Source organism: Meriones unguiculatus, chromosome 17 (genome assembly GCF_030254825.1).
Source record: "Meriones unguiculatus strain TT.TT164.6M chromosome 17, Bangor_MerUng_6.1, whole genome shotgun sequence".
Lineage (NCBI taxonomy): Eukaryota > Metazoa > Chordata > Mammalia > Rodentia > Muridae > Meriones > Meriones unguiculatus.
In genome coordinates this window covers 14,219,495-14,245,864 of record NC_083364.1, presented here as the reverse complement: position 1 = coordinate 14,245,864, position 26,370 = coordinate 14,219,495, and the positions used below count along the sequence as shown (strand labels likewise).

Genomic DNA, 26,370 nt, shown 5'->3' with positions numbered 1-26,370 from the left:
GAAGTGACCTATGTATTCTCAACCCAGGCCCCAAGCCAGAGACACTCTCATGGAGAATTCTAGATACTTCTGAAAGATCTGCTTTACTTCTCAGTGGCTCAGTCCCAAAAAAAACACTCTATAAAGATTACAATGACTTTGGAATGATAATGACATATAAACAATAACATTAGCCATACAGTGATGTGTATCTGGCAGTCCTTGTTCACATGTGTGTGGGTTCACATACACACAGAAAGGTAGATGGAGAGCCGTATATTTGTTGATTTAACTAGTCTGTGGGGTAGGCATAAAGCTTGCAACATAACTATGCTCTGTAAGTGAGGGCCCTGAAAATGAGTGTGTGACTTCCGGATGGGACCAAACCTAGCAGAGAAGGGAAGGTCAGAGCAGAAGGCAGCAGATCACCTCCAACATCCAAACAGTCCCACCTAAGAGAGGCAACCACTCCTAGTGGTCTGGCCTCAGGACTCTGAGAAAGAGGGCACCAACTTCTCCGATCTCAGTAGCTAGTCTCCAGAATTAACTAATCAGAAATAAGTGAGAAGGGGTGGGACACGGAAGAGGTCATCGTGGGTATCCCAGGCCCCGGCTACTCAAGGCCTGTGCCCTACACCTGATTCCCAGACACTTCTCCCACCAGCCAGCGTGCTTTCTCCCCTTCTCAGCTTTCCCAACAGGCACAATTCTCTTGGAATTTCATTCTCCAGGCTCCTCCACGTCACCTCCTTTAGAGCCTCTCAATGCTAACAGTTGGCACATTTCTTATATCATTTGATTACTGGATTAATCTCTTTAATTAATATTTTGTGGAGGAGGTACTTGTTTGGAGGTCAAGAGAAGGACACCTCATGAAGCTCTTTCTTTGTTCCTCCTTCCTATGGGTTCTGAGGCTCAAAGTTGGGTCTCCAGCCTCTGCTGGCTTTGTCATCTTGCCAGCCCTAGATTATTCTTCTTCTTTTTTTTTTAATCACATTTTATTCCTTTTGTGTCATGGGTAACATTTCTTTTTCCTGTCTCTGGTACAAAGCTGGTTGTGCTGCCATAGACAGACAGTAAGAATTCATGGACCAAATAAACTAAGGAAATCTGTTCCTCATGGACACTGTGAGAGCCCTCACCATCTATCTGAAGACGACCTTGAAGAAGCAGCAGCATAAACATAGAAATTCCACTACTGGTGCTCTGGTGGAACTCTGTTTGCGTTCTAATGAAGGAATTACAAGAGAGCCCTTTCTGCAAGCTTGCTTCCAGTTCTAAAGTCCGAGTTTGCAACATTCTCAATAAAACAACTGCTGCCTCCACCACTACACCAAGGCTGGCCTTCGGTCCAGGGGCTTCCCAACCTCCCTCGAACCTTAGCTTCGGAATAGCACTGGACATTCTTACGGAAGGCTGCTCACAGTGCTTTGAATGGAGCGTCTGCTCTGAGAATTAATTTTTCTCTTTGGGGTAAGTCCCACTTGATTTTCCTTCATCTGTCTAATAAATGATGCTTAAAAGGCTGGAGGCTTTGGCGGTGACTAGAGAACGGTACGTCTCCAAGTTGTTAATCAATACGGAATTTCTCTGGGCATCTCTGTGACCTCGGTGCCGTTCACATTTGCACGGGTCTCCTTGGTGATGGTTGCTATGATCACTCGGTCTCTCCAGCTAAAAATCTTCAAAATGTGGATCAGTGCTTTCATGCTCTTGTCTCCTCTGTTAGCTGTCTTCGCCTCACACAGTTGATTTCTCTATGAACGAAGGTCACTTCTAATTTTTATCACCTTATTTTACCTATAGGCACAATACTGCCGTAGCTCATCTGGAAGTTCTTTTATTTGGACTATAACATTGGGCAGTCCAGTCCATTTGGAATACCATTTATATATTTACATCGCCTGGTTCTCTGAAAGCAAATTATTCATACAGAATTGGTCCTGACTACTTTTCCCCTTCAAAGATCCAATGTGCCCTAAAAGAAACTAAACATGAAATGAAGACATGAAACCTGGCTGATTCATTCCATGTAGGTCATGTATTTTCAGATGAACTTTTAAATGCATGAAAATTTCATAATTCCACCTTTACTAAAGCTGATATGTAGTCTTTTCATTCATTCTATATTTGATAGTCACACCTTAATATCTGGCTTATTACATGGTCAGGCTCCTTAAAACAGAAAAACTTGTTGAGTAGACTAAAATTATAATACTAACTGTCCAATAATCAGTAAAAGTTGAAATTCAACATTCTGAAAGTCCTAGCACCTCCTGACCATGGTTAAAAAAAAAAATGTAGAATTCAAATATATTAGAAAATCGATCTCTTCCTGATTATGTAGATCTGGGGGATAATAATAGTCTAACACAAAGAAAAAAGTATATATACATAAAATAAAATCATAGGACAGTTAGAAACCTATAAAGTTTTTTCTTTGATGTTTTTTTTGTTTTGTTTTGTTTTGTTTTGTTTGGAGGGGGGAGTTGGTAGCCTTGGCTGTCCTGGACTCACTTTGTAGACAAGGGTGGCCTCAAACTCACAGAGATCCTCCTGCCTCTGCCTCCCTAAGTGTTGGGATTACAGGTGTGTGCCACCATGCCTGGCTTAGAGTTTTTCTTTAGTGATTCTATTTTGGGGGCCAAGGAGTAGCTTGGAAATAATTGCCAAAATTGAAACTTGTGAGGAAAGTGTGCCTGCAGAAGCAGTAGCATGATCTGGGGGCCTGCTGGCAGTACAGGTAAGAAGTAAATGAATGTGAACCCCATGTTACCTAAGCTGGGGCTAAGAACTCATGATACGAGAAGCAATAACATCAATTAGGTTCTGTCATTAGCCACAGGAGCTTACTCCTCTGCGTCTGTTCTAAACATTTTATTCGACTGTGAGTTAATTAAGTGGGGGTCACTAAAATACATAAGAACGGATGGATAAGCAGAATTCATCTATATGTTCAAGCACAGGCTTGTAGTGTACCCAGACACTAGCATTGACCTGTGGGACCAAAAGTCCTCAAGAGCTGGTTTCAACAGCCCTAAAGGATTTAATAGAAAATACAAAACCATGAACAGCACGAGGAGGAAGCAGTCGCTGAGAAACAAAACAGTATAGCTTAAGTCTTTACACAGAGACAAGTGATGGCAACAGCTTGATAAGAGCAACAGTGTCATTTTTCTGCACACCAAAGTTATGTTAGCTAAGAAATACTTCTTGAACATACTCTACTGTCATGGCGCCTACAAGTCTAGAACCGAAGATGTAAGGAGGGAGAGCAAACAGTATTTCTCAAAATACAGTTTAAAGAAAAAGTGTATTCTTTCTGCACCTTTGTAAAAACAAACAAACAAAAAACAAAGGACTAAGGCATAAGATTCAGTCCCCATAGCCTGCCAAATCGCTGTGAAATTTCTGGCTGCTTACCTTTAAAATTCGTACCTATTTCATAAAGGAAGAGTGTTGGGTGTTTTTTATTGTAAATCTGACACAAACTAGGTTTATTTGGGAAGGAGGAGCCTCAACTGAGGAACTGTCTCCTTCAGATTGGCTTGTGTGTGTGTGTGCAGGAAATCATCCTGACTGGTAACGGATGACTCCATCGCAGATGGCTGCCACTGTGGTGGAACCATCCCTAGGCGTGTAGGCCTGGGAAGCCAGCGGAGTGCAGGAGAGAGCAAACAAGCTGGCAGGGCTCCTCCTCTGCTTCAACTTCCGGCCGTGGCCAGGTGGTAGCCCGTTAACGCTTAAGCTAACAGAAGCCCTACGCTCCCGACGTTCCTTTGGTTATCGTGTTTCTCCTAGCAACAGCGAAACAAAGTAACACGCTCTGCAGTCCACAGACAAGTAGGGCAGGTGCTAAAATTCAAGTAAGTAGGTTATTGTCACAGAGGAAGAATCTTTCAGGACATCAGGGAAAAACTTACCAGAAAAATACACTCAAGGGCAAAGGACAGCCCTCCAGGGAGACAGCGCAGAGGTAGGGATTTCCACGCGGTTGCATCATGAGGGAAGAAAAACAGCAGATCAAGGAGAATTAGCACCCCAGCCCCGCCCACACCCCCAATCTATGAGCTTTCATAGAGAACTAAAAAAAGGGTTACTTCTTCCACAGGGTACTTAAGATAGTGTTACAAGCAACAGCTGGAGAGCCTCTCCCAAGTGAATTTAATCCTTCTGGGGAGAGGCCCTGTCTGTCCTGGAAGCCCTCCGTTTACTTAATGATGGCTGCGAGGGGCAGCTGCGGAGCACGGTAATACACTCTCAGAGTGTGTGCGTGCGCACGCTCACACAGCTTTCATTACAGTCCAGGGCTACAATTAGGATGTTTGTTTACCGCCGTTGACTACCCCAGGTTATAAAGGGCACCGCCGCCACCGGTGGCTGTGGACGGCGAAGAGCACAGCGCACAGGATTCAGCAGTAACTGCTATTTCGGGCATCCGCCGAGGAAGACGGCCCCTGCAGATAATGACACCGCAGGGCTCACCTCTCCCTCCACTACAGTTTCATTCATCCAAGTATCCAAAAGCAGGGCCTGCTGAACCCCCTAATTCCCAGCCCGGGGCACATCACCCACTATCTTGTCAACAGACGTTACAGGTGGAGAAAATAGAGCTAATTATAGGCCTCCAGAGCAAAATGACAGTGGAAAAATCAATAGGGAAGAGTGTATTTCCTCTCCTGATCCTACCTTGGCTATCCCTAAAATTAGAAGCCAGTAGTTAAGGGTTATTGATAGACACTTCCTTGTGAGAGGAAACCAGAATTAGGCAGGACTGTTTAGACAGGCTTCTAAAACATTTAGGGCCTCTTAGAAATATGATCAGGGAGATGCTTGAATATTTTAAAGTGTCAGATGGTTGCCGGGAGTTCACAGGCAGTGTGAGTCCTGGGGCTGCAGAGGGAGAGCTGGGGGCTCAGAGCGGGACACGGCGATTTGGGCTGAGGAATGTTAGAGTTGATCTTAACACAGCAGCTGTAGAGCTGGCAGCAGCCGCAGAGTGAAGCCTCTGGGTGGAGATCAGCGTAGGGTATGGAAGGCTAGACAAAGCCACACCCTGGCACGCGTGGGGCACATGCAGGGCATGGGTGGGGCGCAAGCGGGCACATGCTGGGCACATGTGGGGTACGCTGGGCACATACAGAGTACCAGTGCAAAAAACATGATTTATGGACAAAGCTTGAGATAATTAAGATGTTTCTTTTTCCACTTCAGGTGTGTGGGCAAGTGTGCTTTCTGAGACCTATTCCTGTCACTCTGCACTTCAGGCACTTCCAGATCACCACTCCGTGGCTGCTGGGACAAATGGCCAGACGGGGAGGAGTTCCTCCAGATGGCATTGGCCCTTAAACACAGAAGTTACAGTCATTTCACTGTCACCTGCAGTGACTGGAAAACACAAGAGGAAACGTGAGTGTGGCCCTCACAAACATCGCCACCAAACCTCTCCACCATCTTTTTTTGCTTCCACTGTGCTCCTCAGCGGCTTCCTTTTGCTTTGCTACTGTGTCTCAGGGATGCGACTAACCACGCCCTACTACGAGGCCCTCAGTGTTTCGCAGCTCCGTGTTGCCTGTTCCGGAGACAGGCGAAGGGCAGATGGGGTAGAGAGAGGTGGAAGGCATGCCCTCGGTGCTGCCGCACACACTCACTTCCTCGCGGAGCTGGGAGCTGGACGGCAGTCAGGAGGCACGCCATCGTCAGTCAAAACAACTGGGCTGCCAGCGAGACGGGAGAACACGTCCCGGCTAGTAATGGTAATGAAGAAGCACGGGATGAGCAGAAACAATCTTGCCAAAATTATGGCCCTCCAGTAGTCAGGCTGGATCTGGGGCTTCACCTCACACAAGACAGTTAAACATTCAAGCGTGCCTCCACGCAGCACCTGTCGATTAAGTGGCTTCCCGCCTGACTCCCCAGAATGAAGAACGGAGAAAGAGCACACAAGCTCTTCCCTACAAAAACTAACTCCAGTGGTTAGTTCTGAGTCCTGATGTTTTGACGAAATGCCTTTGAAAACCAGGCCCACGACGGCAAAGATGGCCATTTGAGTATATAATACAGTCAGTGCAGGGAAGCCGGGCACAAAGGACCGTAGGGGGACATGGAAGAATAGTGCATTTGCCTGAGGTAATAGAAAAGTTAGAAAGGTACAGCGAAAGGGAGAAGAAATCAAATGTGACCAAGAGGTGCCGTTAAATACAGTCCCAAAAGCTTCAGAAAGTGAAAAGATGACAGGACAGATGACAAGGGACACAGCAAGTGAGGGAGGAGCTAACCCAGGATACAGAGGTGGGGCCAACGTCTGGACCTTGAAACACCGTAAGGTCCTAGACCTAAGGCCTGAAGTGTGAGGGGGTTTTATACATTTCAAAGTGCTTCAATTATTATTTTTTTTGCTGACGTCATGAATTCACAAATACATAAATGCTTTGGGGTTCCATTAAGCTTCTTATTGTAAAGGTGGGCAGTCCAAAAGGAGGAATGAAATACATGCTAGTGGTGTGACAGAATGTGAGATCGGACTATGAGAATAAATTTGATTCCTGTCTGCTCATGATGAGCAATCTTAAAAGCGAAATTAGGAGAACAATCCATTGTATAACATTATGAAGCAGGGAGACCAGAATACCCAGGGGAGGCGTCTGCAGACATGCCCTCAGAACATAGCACTAAAGGCCTTTGCTGAAAACTAGCAGATGAGTCTAAACGAATGGAAAGGATATCTATCCCTGTTTGCTTCCTATTGCTGGTATAAACACCACTACCAAAAGGAACCTGAGGAAGAAAGGATTTATTTCATCTTAAAGCTTACAGGCCACAATGAAGGGAACTCAAGGCAGTAGCTCAAGGCAGAAACCTTGCAGCAGGACCTGAAGCAGAGGCCATAGAGGAACCCTGCTTAGTGGCTGCTCTCCATGGCTTCCTCAGCTTGTTTTTTGTGCAACCCGTGACCACCTGCTCAGAGATAGCACCAGTGGACAGAGCCTCCCTCGTCCATTACTAAGTAAGAAAATGTCCTATAGGCCTGCCTACAGCTGGATCTTGAGGAGGCATTTTCTCAGCTGAGGGTGCTTCCTCACCTATGACCCAAGCTTTTGTCAAGCTGACATAAAACTAGCCACTGCAAGATGCACAGACCCAAAGCCAAGCAATGGACCGAGTCCTGGGGGTCCTGTGGAAGAGTGGGTAGAAGGACAGGGAGAGCGGGAGGGGTCAAGGACACCACAAGAAGACCTACAGAGCAATCTAATCTAGGTACATGGGAGCTTACAGAGAGCGAACCGTCAAACCAAAGAGCCTGCATGAACTGAACATAGACCACATACACATATGTAGCAAATGTCCAGCTTGGTCATCATGTGGACACCCTAACAATGGGAGTAGGGGCTGTCTCTGAATCTGTCACCTCCTGCTGGGTCACTTTCTCCTAGCTGGGCTGCCTTGTACCTCCCCAGTGGGAGAAAATGTGCTTAGTCCAGCTGGACTGGTACCAACTGGGGGCCTCCCCTCAGATAGGTAGCTACGTAGGTAGGTAGATAGATAGATAGATAGATAGATAGATGACAGAGAGAGATTTTTTTAAAGCCAGTCAGTACAGACGTCATCAGAATTCAAACCAGGGCATCATTAAGAAAGTGAAAAATATAGCCCACAGAAGGGGAGAAAATATCTAGCAAGGAATCTGTATGCTGAATTTCTAAAGAACTCTTAAAACTCAAAAATAAGTACAGATATATTGGCTTAAAGTGAGCAAAAGTATTGGTAATAACTGGAAAGAAATTTTTCCATAAAACATACGCAGATGACCAACAAGCACACAAAATTATGAAAAGATGTCTAACAGAGTTGACCATCAGGAAAACGCCAGACTAACATAATGAAGGGCCACTTCACGCTCATGGGGAAGGCTAAACAAAAAGTCAAATTGTAATAAGTGCTGGTGAGAATGCAGAGAACTCAGAGCACACATACTGCTACTGAGAACACGAGATTCTGTGTGGACAAACTGTGTGGCAATCCTGAAAACCCTGTGCAGGATTACCATCTAACTCACAAACTCCACTTCAGCGCATACGTTTGGGAGAACTGAAAAACAGCTCTATAGAGACATCTGTACAGAAATGTCCATCAACCGGTAGATTAACAAAATGTTGTATCTATATACATGAATGCCATAAAGAAAGAATGAAGCAAGCATTAATTTACTATACAACATGGATAGGACAGGGAAGAAAAGGCAAGAGAATGAAGCCAATTGTCAGAGACCACAGGCGTGTTTCCACATGGAAATGCCCGGCTTTGTGGATTTCAGAGTTTTATTTCTTTTTTCCTGAGTGTAGAGGTTATTGGCTTTTGACAGAGTTGGAACTGTCAGTGTTTCCTCACTGCTACCTCTGTACGCTCAAGGTTGCCAGCTATCATTCTTTCCCAGGTCTGGTTGAGTCTAATCTTTTCAAAGACAGCTCACTGCCCAGATGGCTTAGGCTTATCTCCACAAACACTAATTATCGCAAGCAATTCGCTGTGCTGTAGCTCCTCCATAGCACTGGAGGGTGGGGGCGGCGCTTATGGAGGTATACCAGAAGGCCCAACCCTCAGATAGTGGCCAAGCTACTGAGGCTTAAGGTCTTCCCGTGTTGCTCTCCTGCCTGCTGCAAACCCTCTCGTCTGCTCACAGGATCACTCCCTGCAACCATGCTGTCCCTGTTTCCGACTCCACTGTTCTGCACCTTTGTAAACCTGCTGCTCGTGTAGAGCTGTGTCCATGGAGGCTGGGGGTCAAGCCTCCTTCCCTGCATCTCTCCTTCCCTGCTCTCAAGTGCATGAACTCTGGTGTACACCCAGGATTTTTCCACAGATGCCAGCCCTTCATTGCCAGTTACAGAGGCAGACCACATAACCTCTGCACTGGCATAGTCTCTGCCCAGGGCTCATCAGGTAAAAAAAAAAAAACCCTCTAAGATGGTGACAGCTTAAGTCTGGGAATGAGACTCAGTAGACTGCTTGTACATAAGACACGAGGGCCTGGATTCAAGCCCCAGCACTTGCTGAGGCACGGAGGGAAATCCCAGCCCGGGAAGGTAGAGGCTGGGGGGTCAAGAGTTAAGGCCATCCCCAGCTACACAGCAAAGCTGTGGCCACCTGGGCTACACAACCCCTTATCTTGAGGTTGGGGAGGGGGTTGATCCAGAGAGAGACTGAGATCTTAGTCATCAGATATCCTGCACACATGCAGCCACTATTCCCTTCTGTGAACAAAGCCGACATTGACAAATGGGCATGATGAGTTATTTTGTAACTGCATATAATGTACCTCAGAAGTCTTTCGGGCAGCCCTACGGCAGGGTACTAACAATACCAGAATAGTCATTAAAACCCAGAAGCATGACCTAAAGCACGATCTACATCTATTTCTACCTAGGCACTATAGCTGGTCCATAATGTCTATAATCTAATTGTATTAAAATATGCATTGTTACAGAAATTTCCTTAGAAAGACTTTAAGGGAACTGACAGTACAGTTTGCTTCAGCGGTGGCTCTCAACCTTCCCAATGCTGCGATCCTTTCATACAGCTCCTCATGTTGTGGTGACCCCCCCCAACCATAAAGTTATTTCCATTGCTATTTTATAACTGTAATTTTGCTATCTTTTGAATAGTAATGCAAACATTTGATATGCAAGCTGTCTGACATGTGACCCCTGTGAAAGGGCGGTTAGACCCACGAAGGGTTTGCAACCCACTGGCTGAGAACCACTGCTGTAGTTGGGGGTGGGGTAGCAGAAAGCAGTGGAACAGGAAATGCGTCACGCTGTACCATTACGCCTTCTTCCCCAAATTGCATAATTTGAGTGAAAGTCACTCAGGCAGATGAGAAGCACAGTCAAGGGCATCCCATGCAGTTCACCTTCTTGAGCTGGGAGAACAAATCCACTCAGGGGTTTTGAGCCTTGTCATCTAGGTCTCACGGTCTCGGAGACAACGCCCCGGTGCCTGCCATCACGTCCACATCCCAGCCAGTAAGAAGAAGAGAGGGAGTGAAGAGACTGACAGAGGGAAGGGCCCAACCAACCCAAGGACACAGAGGGGTCACATCTATTAGGACCACACGGATACATTTCTGTTCCCGCCACAGTGGTCAAACTTGACTTACAAGATCATGGACAGCTGCCAAGGGAACTTGGGAAGTGTGGCACAGGAAAAGATATCATTCCAGCTGCAACGATGACTGGGGAGCTGTAGCACTACAGGAAAAGGCACGTGGGCCTTGGTGCACCATCCGTGACGCGGGGATTAACACGAAATTCAGAGCAGGAGTCATTTCTGGAGGGAGGAGCAGGAAAGGGCTCGAGGGGCATCTGATGTGGTAAAAACATTCCGTGTGGTTAACCAAGGGATTCCAGCATGGGCTCTTCCACTGTCATTACTAATATGTGTGTGCACGCGTGCACTCACAAGCATACACATGTGCACATGTATGTGCTCACACACAGTCAGCCACATGCACAAGTACACAAACACACATGCACCTACATACCTATCACGTCTATTTCATGATTTTGAAATGTATTGTTAAACCTGGGTTTAAGTGCACAGGGATTCATCATATTTCTACTTTTTTGCATTCTCAGATTTTCCCATATCCATTTATTCATGATTTTACCTTAATATGGTACAAAAGGCGGTGTCTGGAGATAGAGAGTTCAAGGTCATCCTGAGCTATGTGAGACCTTGTTTCAGATAATAAGTAACATAAAGATGATTGTCCTAAATGCCATGCTACACAGCCCTGAGAAATGAACGGCCCTGCTATCTTTAACATGTTTAAAATCTGACTGGGGGATCAAGTCTAACAAAGCACAGACACAAAAGTGACAGAATGAGAAGTCCAGACATAATGCAGGGAAAAGAGAAACCGGTGTGGCTTAGAGGAACAGGGCTGCCACATCCCTAGGAAATGAACAAATGTGACAGATAGCAAGCAGCTCTCGGTCTTCATAAACAGGCAAACTGACTTCCAGCAACTGGATCTGTCATAGCTTCTTCATGCAGCTGTGGGCTCATTTTAAGTTGAATGCAAACTGAAGCCACGGCTCTGTTTTACCCTCTTTAAGGCCAACTCCAGTTTGTTATGTTAAGGATCTCTTTGGACAAGTGCCTCTCGTCCTTCTGAGGAGAAACAGCAGAGCAGTGAGTGTGGGTATCAGTGTCCAGCCCACTTCCCTGAGGCAAATCTTTCCGGAACTGCATGCTGTACAGCCTGAAACAGGTTGAGTCACCTCCTTGTGCTTCCGCTTCCTCATCTCTAGAGTAGGGATCCCAGACCGGGTTCTTCAAGGGTTAAGAGTGATCTTGGAACAGGGCCCGGAACACAGTAAACATTCCGTATGTTGCTGGTGTTATCTGTCTCTTCCAAGGCTCTTTAAAAATGAGCTCATGTATTTCCTATCCCCTAAGGCTCAGTGTGGGCTGGGGATGGTTGTTTCAGACAAACCCTACTTCTGTTATTTTGGGGATAGTTCTTGACTTTTCTTATTTTTAATTTATTTACTCATTTATTTGTTTGTTACAATTTATTCACAGCCCAGCTGTAGTCCCTTCCCTCATTCCTTCCCAACCCCACCCTCCCTCTCTCTTCTCCTCCCATGTTCCCACCCCAGTTTACTGATAGGGGAGGTCCTCCTCCCCTTCCATCTGACCCTAGCCTATTAGGTCTCATCAGGACTGGCTGCATTGTCTTCCTCTGTGGTCTGGTAAGGCTGCATCCCCCAGGGGGAGATGATCAGACAGCCTGACACTGGATTCATGTCAGAGACAGCCCCTGCTTCCCTTACTAGCGAACCCACTTGGACACTGAGCTGCCATGGGCTACATCTGAGCGGGGAGGGTGGGGGGTCAAGGTCCTCTCCATGCATGGTCCTTGGTTGGAGTTATCGGTCTCTGCAGGAACCCCTGTGCCCAGATATTTTGGTTCTGTTGGTCTCCCTGTGGAGTTCCTGTCCTCTCCAGGTCTTTCTATTTCCCCCTTCTTTCATAAGATTCCCTGCACTCTGCCCAAAGTTTGGCTATGAGTCTCAGCATCTGCTTTGATACCCTGCTGGGTAGAGTCTTTCAGAGGCCCTCTGTGGTAGGTTCCTGTCCTGTTCCCTGTTTTCTCCCTCTTCCCATGTCCATCCCATTTGCCTTTCTGAATGACGACTGAGCAACTTCCCTAGGGTCCTCCTCCTTGTTTTGCTTCTTTAGGTGTCAGTTCTTGACTTTTCAAAAACTGTAACCGCCAACCAAGGTATGTTTGCAAGCTACTTCTAGTGAGCTACCAATCCATAATTTAATATTTTTTAAGATTTATTTTTAATCATGTGTGTGTTTCCATGCGGCAGTATGTAAACTTGGGGGCAGGTACCAAAGGAGGCCAGAGCCATGAGATCCCTCGGAGCTGGAGTTTTAGTCAGTTGTGAGCCACGGTGCTGGGAACTGAACTCAGGCCCTCTGCAAAAACAGTATGTACTTTTAACCACTGAGCTACTGCTACAGTATCCATGTTTCAACTTTTTTTATATATAGAAGACATCTTTAAGTGACTTCTTGCATGACAGTGTTCAAAGAAACTTTGGTAAGTTAGAGGTCAGAACGTCTAATGCATCTAAGCTTGATCACTCCTCATGGGGCTATATTCCTTTATGATAATTTATAAGTTTTATATCTCAGGCTCTTTCTTGCTGCTTACTCAACACCAGAGTCCAGCGTCCTTCCCTGGCCCGCTGGGCTTCCAGCTGTACAGAGCTTAACCGAGTGAGTCCTGAACCTACTGATGCCATCATGCACAGTGCAGGGTTGGGGAGTCAAGTGTGAGCTGAAGAAACAATGCTATGCAGACAAAGCAAGAGCTTGCTCAGCCTTCAAGCACAAGGGCCAGCCCCACGGGAGGGAAAGCAGTTATAGAAAAGACAGGACAGGAGTGCACTCTGTGACCGCAGTGAGGGGGTTAGAGTTTGAGGAGCTGTGAGGGTTAAGCTTGCACAGTGGCTCTTTAGCCTTCTAACAGCTTCCCGCTGCTGGAGAGATGTGTTCTGGGGCTCCTCATCTCTCGGTATGGAGGAGGGGGGACAGGCCATATAAGGAGCTGTGCTTCTGAGGTGCAACTGTGGCATTTCTTCATGGTGAAGACCTTGACAGTATTCAACTTGGGAGTTCTCAGCACCCAGGACAGTAACGAATAAACAGCATTTTTAAGTTGTCTGGCAAATAGATGACAGGACAGTCCCATAGCCACAGTCCAAACAAGCAGACCAGGGCTGCCTTCCAATTTTAGGAAAAGGTTCACAGGTGTGGCTGGGGTGGGGGATGGACGATGCCACATCTATAGCCAGGAGTAAATGGTGCCGGGGGTTCACCTCTACCACTAAGTCCTCCGCCGAGAGCCTCTGTTTTTACTATGCGTGACAGCTTTACAGGGAGGACTGCAAACTTGCAAACAATAACTTCTTTGTAATTTATTTTTAATTTTTAAAAAAGTGAAGAGACGAGGTGCTACTCTGAAAGTACAAAGCATCCGAGCCGGTTTTTTTTTGTTTTTTTTTTGCCATTTATTGCCTGTTCTTCCGCCACCCATCTCCTGGTTTCCGCTGGGAGCCGGGACTGAACTGTGCCGAGAATTCAGAAGTCTTTTGGCACTAACACCATCCCTGCGCTGAGTTCAGTGGATCACATTTATCAATGAGTTTTCCAAAGTCTGACGCACCACAACAGATATTTTAAATGTGTTATGTAAGAGGTCACATCACAGCTTCTTACTGGGACTGTCATAAGTGCACAGAGTATAGACAGTAATAAAAGCCATGCACATATGCCAGGAAGAGGTCACAGGCAGTGTCTGATGTCACCAGGGAGTGGCAGCGGCTAAACGTCATCAGTCTTTTTTCTTTTTTGTTTGTTTGTTTGTTTTTACGGCGACGGAGGAAGGAAAGGAAACACTGCAAATGCCTTCTAATAACCACTATGCTGGCTGACTGTAAAGCAAAGAAATAAAGCAGGCCTTCCTTCCCCTGCACTCCTTTTGTCAAAAAGTGAGTGGATTTGAACCTATTTCTGTTTTCTTTCTGTTTAAAAAAAAAAATACAGTGGTTGAATACATTTTTAAAAAGAAAAGCCCAAAATAGTATCACTAGCAAAGAGATCAACTAACATAACATTGATATATATTCAGTATCTTATGGCTTTTGGTCTTATTTCACAGCTCTGTCAAATAATCTCCTACCGTAGCTTGGTTAATCCTTACAACACTGCTCATGTGATGGGAAACTCCCGACATTCTCAGTGGCATGGCTCAGAACCCAGAATTTTGAAGAAATTTCTCCTCCTACAACAGAGACGGAAGTGTCCAGTAAAGTGCCCATTCATCTGTCAAAATTGCGCTTTTAAATCATTGGAAGGAAAAGCTTTAAATGCTAAAGAAAGCATCCTCATTTAAAGTAATGATATTTCTATTTCAGAGTGAGCACAGGGCACTACAGATGGCTCGGTGGTAGAGAGCACCTGTTGCTCTTGGAGAGGACTGGCATTCAATTCCCTAGCACAATGCCATCCCTAACTCCAGTTCCAGGTGATCCAACACCCTCTTCTAACCTCCCCTGGCACCAAGCCCCGCCCCCGTGCGGTCCACATCCATTTATGCAGCTAAAACACTCACACACAACGTAAAATATATAACCCTAACAAAAAAAAAAAAAAAAAAAAAACAATTTAAATGAATGGGCACAGAATGCCTGATCTAGCAACTTAGAAATAAGGTATCTTGGGCCAACAGTATTAAGTGACTATATTGTCATAGATCCCATAGTAAAGAAGCCAAGATTGGCCTCTGTATTTCTGAATGAAGTAAAAGGTTTCAGACCAGCTTCCTTCCCAGTGCAGGAAATCCTGTCGCAGTCCCCCTGGTAAGCATGCGTCACACTGGTGGCTTTGCATTTGTGCCCTGGGAAAGACCAGCACTGGCCGTATGTCACAGGAAGTTCTTCCTGTCCCACCCCACCCCCATCAGGTCTGTGGAGTAAGCTTTGGTTGGACACAAGATTGGCATAAATTGAGCTCTGCATTCTTATCGCTCTGAAGCAGCTGGGGCTAAGAGTGTGAGCCCCTGCCCTGACACACTCCAGCCTCTCATTTCCTGAGTGCCTGAGACATATTCGGCTTCAAGTGAGAGGATCTTCTGTGCCATCTCTTTCTCTGATTTCTCTATTAATATCTTAAAGTGCCTTTTGAAAAACAAATTTTCCTTCTCAAAATCCATCTGCTAACCAAACTGAAACCCCCCAGAAGATCTGTTAGTCAACTATGTCCTCAAGTTAAGCTGCTGAACATAGACACCTGAAAATGCAACTAAGTAAAATCTACTGCAGGACCGTATGAAGTGGGGAAGCACCACAGTTTTAACAGGGCTGTGGGGAAGCAGGCTATTTTAAGACACATGGAATAGCAGGCAAGGCAGACGGAGCGCGCTGGCTACCAAAGGAGTTCCTGAGAGCAATTATGCGTTACTGTGTAAACAGAAGGCTCCGAACTCCTTTCAAGAAGGTTTGTTTTGCTGTCATAGGCCATGCACAGATTTTATCGATAAAGTAAAAACTCCCCTTTGTTCTAAGAAACCAACTTGTACGACGCTGGAGAAGTACAAGAAAGCGAGAACAAAATCGGAATGTCCAAACAGTGTCCGCCTAACCGACACTGCAGTTTCGAAGCTTCTCTTACAGTCATTACCCTACACTTGTCAGCAGGGTGTTGGCCGGTGTGCACAGTTGCCTAATTCCCAAGGAAAAGGAAATGTCTCAGTATCTATTACTATAAAAAGCAACACTGAATAGCGTATATGCTCTAGCAGGAAGCTTCAGGGTAATAAGAGCTTTCATTTTGAAACAAAGTCAAAATCTGGTCACGACACAAGACCTCTAAAACCAAGCATTCAAGAGGCTGAGGCAGGAGGATCACCCATGAGTGTAAGGACAGCCTAGCTTACATTGGTAGGGTCTCACTCTTGCCCAGATTTGCCTGGAACTGTCTCAAAAATGAATGAATGAATGAATGAATGAATGAATGAATGAATGAGGAACATCTGACATTGTCAAAATGGACAACTGAAATGTGTCAAGTACATTAAAAAGGATTATCCCTAACTTGGTATTATGCTTCCCTTGCCAATATTAACTAAGATCCCTCTTTTTAAAATACTTGGTTTTTGGGGGCTGGAGAGATGGCTCAGAGGTTAAGAGCATTGGCTGTTCTACCAAAGTTCCTGAGTTCAATTCCCAGCAACGACATGGTGGCTTACAACCATCTATAATGAGATCTGGTGCCCTCTTCTGACCTGCAGGCACACATGCAGGCAGAACACTGTCTGAATAATTAATAAACAAACAAACAAACAAACAAATAAATCTTAAAAAAATACTTGGTTTTTATGTGTATGCACGTTTCACCTGCATATAAGCTCAGAAGAGGGTACTGGATGCCTTGAAAATATATCATATCCAAAACATCATCTCTAACATACCATATGTAATGTTATATCTAATATATATTTTATACTGTAGCTAATATATCATATATGATATATGAGCTGCCATTTGGGTGCTGAGAACCAATCCCAGGTTCCCTATGAAAGAACAGCCAGTGCTCTCACTGAGCCACCTCTCTAACTCCTACACCCTAATTATGAGCCAGGTGGGGCCAAGAGCTCAGTCTTTGGTCCAGAATACACCCACAAAGTATGCTCCCATGAAAATAGGGTTTTGGACACAGCATTCTGTGATCAAATAACAATTTGAGAATCAAAGCCACACAGAAGTACTTTCTTTATGAATTTTGTCATAGAACCAAGGTTCCCAAGTTCATTTGACTGTAGACACTTCCATTAAAGTAAATCCAAATTACCCGGGAGCGGTGGTGCATGCCTGTAATCCCAGCACTCAGGGAGGCAGAGGCAGGTGAATCTCTGTGAGTTCAAGGCCAGCCTCGTCTACACAGTGAGTCCAGGACAAACAAGGCTACACAGAGAAACCCTGGCTCTCAAAACAAAAAGAAACAACAAAAAAATGTAATTAAAAATTAACAATAGAATCTGCACTTTTAGGAAGCCCCTGGGACACGCTGCCTTAAACAAGAAACCGTAACGCAGCGGCTTACATGCAGGCCAGCTCTTGTCTAAACACATACTCCGTTTGCCGTACGTGGAGTTCTAAGCAAAACTTAAGCCAACCCTGGGCACTTGGAGAGTTCACGGAAACACCTGGGCTTACAGACACTCCACTCTTACAGCTGTAACTAGCTGAGGCTCAGCAATAGACTGAGACCCCTCGGGGTCCACACTGTCTTCCCATGCCACGGTCTCACACCCATGGTCTGCTTTGTGTGTGGCATTACCTGCCTGCTTCCTTTGAGGCTTTGTGTCCAGGACAGGAAACTCAAACAATCACAAACCTGTCCTCCTGAGTTATGGAGTGTAGCCATGTGAGAAAGCCCATCTCTAGAAGAACTCAAGCCTTCTGGTGCCATCCCTTCCCTCTTTGGGTACTCAAAATCTACATGTGGGCTTCCTACTCTCCAATGATAATTCAACTAGAATATTCTGTGATGTGTTTTGTGTACTATAAACAGTCACTGTGTGTGGGTATTATGTGAACTATCATGGAATTATTATTTCATTTCATTATCACTAACGAGAACGATTAAGTATTTACTGTGTTCCAGAACGAGGCTGTGTATGAGGCTAACAGATCACTTGACCCCTATAGCAAGTCAGGATCATACACTCCATTTTCCCCTCCTTTACTTATGGATGAGAAAAGACAGGCTCACAAAGGTGACATCATGACTGTGTGATGAAGGGCAGCCTAAACTGTTACAGCACTATGAGGTGTAAGTATGATGATAAAACAAAGCTGGCCCGGGCTCCAGAAATGGCTCTGAGAAGTAAGCATGAGCACTGCGGTTCTTGACCCCAGAGCCCATGTGAAAGCCTGGTAGAGAAGTGTGTTCCTGTAACCTCAGTGCTGGGAGCAGAGACAGGGGGCTTACTGGACAGCCAGCCTAGCTGAGATGGCAAGTTTCAGGTTGATTGAGAGAACTTATCTCAAAAAAAAAAAAAAAAAAAAAAAAAAAAGCTGAGGCAGACATCCCAACTTAGCTAACTGCTACTACACTGAATGGCTTAGGACCAAAATTCTCTAGCCCATTACACCACACTCTCCATAACACCATGAAATATATTTCCTCTGAAGGCTTGAGACCTTCACTGTGGGATAAGTTCCTAACTAATCACAAACAGCCAAAGAAAGGCTCTAGTCTTTGTCTGAACACTGACTTTTTAAAATCACTCTATCCAAGAATGTCTTTTTAAAAAGAGAGAATGTAGGGAAACAGCAAGTACTCAATAAATGTTTACTTCAGTGAACAAGTGGCTGTTTCCTAACATGTGGAAGACCCCACCGTAATGTCAGATGTGTCTGCAGCAACAGGACTCTAAGGAAGAATGGCTAGTAAAATGCAGAGTTACTCAGACCTACTAACAGCAAAACGCTGTAGATAGATGTGCGGGCCAAAGCCACACAGTTGGCAACTGTCCCAGTTAGTGGTACTGTTACTACGATGGAACATCATGACCTAACCAACTTGGGAAGGAAAGAGATTATTTGGCTTGCCCTTCTGCATCCCACAAAGTGCAGCAAAGGGAGTCAGGACAGGAATGCAAGCAGGGCAGGAACGTGGAGCCAGGAGCTGATACAGAGGCCATGGAGGGGTGCTATTAATGATTACTCCTCGTGACCTGCTCAGCCTGTTTTCTTATAGAACCCTGGACCACCACTCCAGGGATGGCCCCACCCACAGTGGGCTGGAACCTTCCACATCCATCACTAAGGAAAATGCCCCACGGGCTTGCCTACAGCCTGATCTTATGGAGGCATTTTCTCAGTCGAGACTTCCTCCTCTCTGGTTAGCTCCCTCCTTCCTGACCGCTACATTTGCATCAAGCTGACGTAGAACTAGCCAGAACACTGCCTTTCACGCAAGCCTCTCGGCCTCTTCATTATCAGGTTTCTCCTCCGTAGAATGAGGAGAATTGGCAGCCATTCATGGCTAGCCATTTTCATCTGTCAGATTCTAGTTGTCAGATATGTTGTAGACACTCTTTTCAACTTGATGACTGGCACTGAGAAAGCTCAAAAAATGAGAAACCAGACCCAGAAGCTTATTCTTTCCGCCGAGGCCCTTGTTGCCTATAGGAGCGTTAATATGGAAAAGTGCGTTTCTGTACTGCTTTAGCCAGAACGGTCCCCTGCTGTCTGTCACCCTGCTGTCTGTCTGTCTGTGCTCTAAGCCCTATATGGTCATGCCTGGGTTTCTTATCACAATGCACACAGGACTATTCTCAGATCTCCAATTTCCTTATTCATTTACTTCAGCTTGAAATAGATGCCCCATTTAAGCTCAAAACTATATTGCGTTTTTTTCAGTTGACTATATAGCATGCATTTTCTAATAAGCTAAGCAGTGTCTGACACGGGAGACAGAGAAAACACAGTGAACAATGTTTTCACTGTGAATGACTGGATTCACCTAGCAATAGTTTAGGTGGGAAAGAATCCCAAAGATTCTAATTTTATGCCAGGATTTCCTGTATTGCTCTTCAAAATACCTGCTGCATAACTGACAGCTCAGCTCCTCCTCGGATGGCATGCAATCAAGGAAAATAATGGGACATGGCAAACAGCTTCAAAGCCTCGGCACCACTTACCTTAATAATATGTAATTGCTACGATTTCTTTTGGCGCAGTGCTTTTAATTAAATGCGCTAAATTCTCAACCTACCAACTTATTTTCTGCCAGAGGCAGCCATTTTGCTCTTAGAGTTGAAGCACATAGACTGTGCTCCTTTTTAAAAAACCATGCCTCTCTTCAACCCTGTTTCCTGGAATGCTGACCCAGGGGACAGACACAGTTGCTTCTCAGGTCCACCTTCAGAGAGAGGGAGCTGTGGGTTTCTGGAGTTGCATGAAGAGGTTATTGTGGCTTTGTAAATGTAGTGTGATAAATTTTCCATTTGGTGTGCCCATAAGATACACGAACTTGGTGGTGGGAGGGCAGAGTGGCAGGGTGAGAACAACACATTTAGTCCCACAAATACACAAGCATCTCAAAAGCCATTCCTTTAAGACCTCTGAAGGCCTGCAAGCCCATCCATGCAAGAGACTGAGGCAGGGGGATTGCAAGATAAAGGCCAGCCTGGGTAACTTAGACTCTATCTCAAAGAAAGAGTAAAAGGAGGGCTGGGTCTTTGGCTTTGGTAAAGAATTTGCCTCATGTGTGCAAACCTTTGGGTTTACCCTCCAGTACTGCAATAATAATAATAATGTAAATAAGTAAAGAAAGAAAGAAAACCAATATGCTAGCTTAAAGAAATTTGTTTAGAATGCTTTTTCAATAAGTTTCATAATGAAAATGATAAGAATTATGCAACATAAACACTAATTCAGTATTGTATAGATTATTCATTTTAATAGAATAATTTTATTAATTCTTTTGGAATTTTTATACCATGTACTTTGCAAAACATGTATTTTGTCTATCATATCCAGCCCCTACTTCTCACCCTTATTCCCCCCTTCCTATACTCAACCCTCACTCTCTGTGATTTTTAGGGGCTGTTTTTCACTAGTCCTATAAAAGACACAAAACCCACAAAATTCAGTGATACAATAACCAACAGCAGCAGGACTAAAAACATCACAAAATGGTTGGTTGGCACTGTAGTTCCTGACTTGAGTAAGGAGGGAAGAAAAAGTTGTTTTCTCATTAGATGGCTATTTACTTTATTATTAGATGATGCTGGGAGACTGGGTAGCAGATTCACTGTCTTGTAGGCATGAAGATTTGAGTTTAATCCTCAGAGCCCACATTTTAAAAAAGCTAAACATGCAGCCCTAAATGGAACATCAACATCACACACCTCCTCCCAGGCCTTAGGGATCACTGTGAAAGATCAGAAAATCAGAAAGGGTTAGAGCGATTCTAAGAGGTTCCGAAGACAACAGCAAAGCAGTGCTTTCCAGACACAACAGGACAATTCCTCCCCAGCGGGCTGAAGACCTACCAGCAACTGATAGTCTGGGGAGGAAGAAACTCCGCTTTCTTCAGGTTGCAGCCCCTCGGAGCCCACCTAAGCTCCAGCCTTACCCGTGCACACACACACACACACACACACACACACACACACACACACACACGGCAACACCAAGAAGATCCAGGGGCCTTTTTCCTAAGGTACATCATATTGGGAAAAAGTACTGGGGAGGGACCTAGGGGAGGTGTTGAAGGGTGAGAGAATGGAGGCTGGATTTCATTAAAATGCATTGTATGACTACAAGAATTCTTAACTAAAATAATAATTTAAAAACAAACAAAAAATGTTCATGGTGGCACATGAAATTCCCGAGCTGAGGGGGCAGGCAGATCCCTAGGGCTCCCTGGCCAGCTGGCTTACACTGAAAGTTCTAGGCCAGTGAAGAGCTTGTCTTAAAATATACATATTTTTTAATGAATAGTACCTGACGAATGGCACTACAGCTTGACCTCCAGCCTCCACACAGGTACATGTACACAAATACACCCTTACTCCTCCATACGTGCAAAATAACTATATGCATGTGTGTTTCTTTGACAGTTTTTGTCTGGAGAAAGGAGTGTCTATCAGAACCTCTGAAATGAACTTCTTCCCACAACTCTCCTGGCTCTGGCTGGCAGTTTTCAAGGTGGTGCCTACAGTTCCCTCTGCTGACAATATTTGCTTTTATTATTAATATACTAATAAGTTCTAAATATTAACAGTTTATCAATGAGTTTAATAAGTTCAACATTCAGCCACAGAAATTCATAAAGAAGAGACTCACTGCCTACCAAGGATCCATAAAGAGGTGTGGTAATCGCACCTCACTCTAAACCAATGTGTGCTAGAGAAAAATGGGCAAACGGAAAGGGTGATCAGCTTTGGTGTGTCTCGGGGGAGAGAGGCATGACGGCCACACAGCCTGGAGATGACAGGAAAGAGGCTCACTGGAGCCCCAAGAGTGAGTGGGGCAGAGGAGCAGCAGTGCTGAGCGCTGGCCGTGGCGTTTTAGGCCAGCGGGGTCACTGTCCTCTGGTAACAGCTCAGGCGTGAAGGTGAAGGGCAGGACTTGGTTCTTAGGATGCCAAGAGATACCAAAACATGGATAAGCAAACCAAAACCTTGTGTGTGAGAGCTGAAAAGAACCAGCTGGGTTAGGCCTGGTTCCCTAGTGGTGGAAGGGCTTCCATCAAATGAAGAGAAGGTGGCTGATTTCAACTTAGGGAGAAGCAGTGCCCCATCCTAACAGGAGAGCTCAGAAAAGGCTGAACCTGAGGGCTGGCAACACCAGCTGGAAACCAAGTTCTACAGGAGCTGCTTGTGAAGAGTGTCCAAAGCTGGGGACACTTTAAATGTTCCCAGTGCTCCACAGAGCCCGGAGAGGGCAGGAAATGCCTCCAAGAGCACAGGTGCCCCTGATGAAGGCCCCTTGTGTCACCCTGGTGAAGGGTAGACGCTCTCCTTGCCCCTCATCCTAGCTGCAGCTGGCTGCTGTTGGGGGCAGGGGAATAGAAGACACACCCTCAGTGGAATCACGTACAGCTGTAACTTGCAGCCCTTTAAATAGCTTCGGTGTCAATGGTCAGCCACTCTTCTGGCTTCCCACAACCAAGAAGCCGCGGTCTTTTAAATTAACATGGATTTTTTTTTTCTATTATGGAACTCAAAATCAAACATCTGTTGCTGGGTCCTAAAGCAAGCAGCAAGGAGGAGGCTAGATGCCCTAAAGGAGGAGTTCTCAACATGTGGGTTGAGAACCCTTTGGGGGGCCACAAAACCCTTTCACAGGCTTGGGTGTCAGACATCCTGCATATCAGATATTTACATTACGATTCATACCAGTAGCAACCTTACAGTTATGAAGTAGCAACAGAATGATTCTATGGTTAGGGGTCACGGCTACGTGAGGGCCTGCATTTAAAGTGTCGCAGCGTTAGGAAGGCTGAGAACCTCTGACCTAAAGAGAAATTGCTACTTGGGTGTTCAGCTCACCTGCTGCCTAGTCCACTCTCTCCTGACCTTTGGCCTCTCAGCTTGCCAACATTTTTTTTTCCCTCAGGTGCAAACATGGCTTCTGACCAGACAGGCCCTTCCCTGTTCTTAGGACCACACAGCTCTACCTTCAGGTTCGGGGGGAAAAAGGAGCTCTGGGAGTACCTGTGGCCCAGAAAGCGTATGCTGGAGCTTGCCAGCAAAGCTTGAGTCCAAAGCCATTTAAAAAGAAACTAATGGGATAGAAACCGCAAGCCAATTAGGAAAAACCGGCAAGTCAGGAAATGGCAAATAAAGCCAGTGAAGAATAGGTCTCCAGAAAAGACTCACTGACCAGAGGACATGCTTATGTTTTTAATTTCCATCACCTTCCACTTAAGAACTGTAGCATTTACCACATTTGCTTATTTAGCAAATTTTTAGCATGCCTGTGTGCCAGGCACAGGTTGGGCGCTTAGACTGGACACGCCTCTCTGCTTTAGCACAGACTCGCCAAGTACCAAATACTGTCGTCACCAGGAGGATCCAGGATGGCAGTTCACTGTGCTCCCTGCCACCCTATCCACTCTCAGACAAGTAAGGCTCTGGCTGACCCTCTAAGGACCGCGATGTTCTGCTCCCATCGCGAGCGCTGCTATGTGGCATTCCATCATCCCGTCAACAGCGAGTCTTTCCTGAATGGCATCACAGTTCCTAGCTGGAGCAGCAGCTGCTCCCGTGACTTATGACCCAGAGCAGAGAATTCGCACAAGATACGCCGCTCCCCAGTCTGCTGGAGTAGAGGGGTGGGGCAGGGATCAGAGCCCAGGCCACAACTGCTCCCGGGAGAATCCTGGAAGGACTTCAAAGCTTTCCTGCTGGACTGTAATGATGACTCAGCAGAGCGTAATGTGTGAGTCTTTGGAACCACAAGTGTGGCTTTGTCTGTAGCATGATCGTTCTTTACAGGGACAGGGGAGGGGGCCCTGACCACCCACTCCGTGCCTGGCCCTGGACTGGGCAGTGCAGTGCCACCATGGGCATAGGGTGGATATTGCCATGTCCCAAGGACCACAGAAAAGAAAGGCCCAGGAAAAGGGAAGAAGAATTTTTAGGCAGGCTGGCATTGTCTCTTTCACCAGGAGGCCTGTGCCTCATTGACCTTCTCCATTCACATCCCCTAATGGCTGGCTGCTGTTCACCATGGTGCAGCAGGGACTTCAGGACCAGGTCTGGCTACACACTGCGCTAAGGGCTGTGTGAGACGCTATGCTTCTATGACAGAATTTCCTAACTCTGAGTTCAAGTCTTGGCATCCATGAACACTACTGGAAAATGGCAGCGTGTCGTGGGAGGGCTGAGTACCAACAACTTCAGAACTTCCAGGCAAACACCTTTCTACAAAGGAAATACGTTCTAGTAAAACGCAAAGCTCTTGTCGAGTTTTATCCTCTCGTGGTAGAATATGAAATTCCAGAACACCAGACGATTTGGTGACAGCCAGCTCTGTGGCCTGTGTATCATGCTTTATAATAACCAATTTGGGAATAAAAAATGGGAGCCATCCAGTTAAAGACCTGGACTCTATCTAACCTGCAACCAACTGCTAATTCTAGAGACAGAAACTAAATCCATCAAGATATGTAGAAAAGGCCACAAAAACTGAAGAGTGTTAAGGGCCACAGAGAGCACCTCCAGCACCTCCACAGATCCTGTTCAAGATCTGGGGGGGATGTGTGAAAAACCAAAGGCCTAGCCACTGTGCTCCGAGAAACGGTCACTGGGAAACGAGAAGGACACTGTCCTCGTGTCCAGCAGACAAGAGCAGGAAGGAGGACACCAACCAAAGTTACACCATTTGGTGTGCACCTCTTCAGCCAAAGCCAAAGGGGAGATCAACTCTCTAGGTAACATATCTGAAGAGGACACAGGAGAGGATCTGAGAGACCACTGTAAAAAGTCTTCGCACTGAACAAGCCTTGGCTGCAAGTGTGGCTCCAGATCTCTAGGGGAAGAAATAGCAGAACTTTGTCAGAACATACGGAGTTTCAAGGGATATCACCTTCTAGCTCTAGAGCAGAAGGCACAATGACAAAGGGCTGGACATCCTAAAAGGCCATGACGGGGGCTTCAAAAAGCTGAGAGAACCCCTTGCCTCAAAGCAGGTTCAACGGTCTGAACAAAGGCTCGGGATCACCTGGGGCAGTGTGGGGAGTGCGATAATGCAGAGGTCGGACTCCCGTCTAAGCAGATCCTAAGCATCTGATGACCCCGGTGGCAGCGGCAGTGGCAGCAGCTCCCCGGACTTGGGACACTCGATTCTACCACTTCTGGCAGGAAGTTCTACCACTTCCGGCAGGAAGACCATACATCCTTTACTTCAGTCTCTCTTCTTGGCTACCCTACTGTTCCTGTCCCTTCCATTGCCAAATCCAAGGTCTCCAGGAGGCCGAAGCAGGTTTTACATGTGAAAATTTCCTCCTCCATCTCCACCTCAGCCACCACTGCCAGCATCTCTCGCTTCCTGCCCACCAGGCTCCACAGAATTCCTATCCTCACCTCTCCAGCACGGCTGGGATCCCCCTGGACAAGTCCACATAGGAATGGAAGTGAGTTCCCGTCTGGCATCTCTGGCTCACAGAGGGCCTTCAGACATTTCACATGGACTCTTTTCTTCTGGAGGATTTAAGAGGTGTTTCTAGTTAACTAAACATTCTTTTAAGGAAGCATTCTAAATTTTTCTCAGATTAAAACTGTGTAAGTTTCAGACAGTTCTTGCTGAAAAGAGATTCCTTAGATTATGTTCATTGAATTACATACCTAGAAAACAGAGTTGACTCATTTTAATTTGGATCAGCCAGACCGGTTCCCTGAACCAGACGCTATCTCCGGAAGTTCAGGCACTGTGGCGTTTAAAATAGTAAAATGTTTCTCCCTACCAAATTCTTTGTTTTTCCCTGCCAAATTATTATACATAGCGCAGTTTCATGAGGAAGCTAAAAATTCCCTGTTGGTCTCTGTAAAATTCAGCTGATTTTTAACAGTCTTCTGGAGAGCTGGTGGGATGGGTCATTGAGTAGAGGCACTTGCCATCCAGCCTGGCCACCTGAGGGTAGTCCCTCAGATCCACGTGGTGGAAGGAGAGGAGCTTCTGCAAGTGTTCTCTGACCTCCATACCTACACACAGGCAGTCTACAAACATGTGTGCATGTACACAGAGAGAGAGAATAAATAAATGCAATTAAAAGCAAAACACACTTTTA

The 26,370-nt window shown here is 45.8% G+C and overlaps 1 protein-coding gene across 3 annotated transcripts in view; it reads right to left on the bottom strand.

Annotated features, from left to right (window-relative positions):
- Nucleotides 1-26,370, bottom strand: part of Srgap1 (SLIT-ROBO Rho GTPase activating protein 1) — a 258,275-nt gene that overhangs the window by 202,516 nt on the left and 29,389 nt on the right. The window contains exon 1 of one of the 3 annotated variants that reach the window (XM_060371008.1): nucleotides 3,903-4,007. The exons of the other annotated variants lie outside the window; for them this stretch is intronic. The gene's annotated coding sequence lies outside the window, so the exon portion shown is untranslated. Of the gene's footprint in view, nucleotides 1-3,902; nucleotides 4,008-26,370 lie in introns of those variants that run through there. 3 annotated transcript variants of the gene reach the window in all.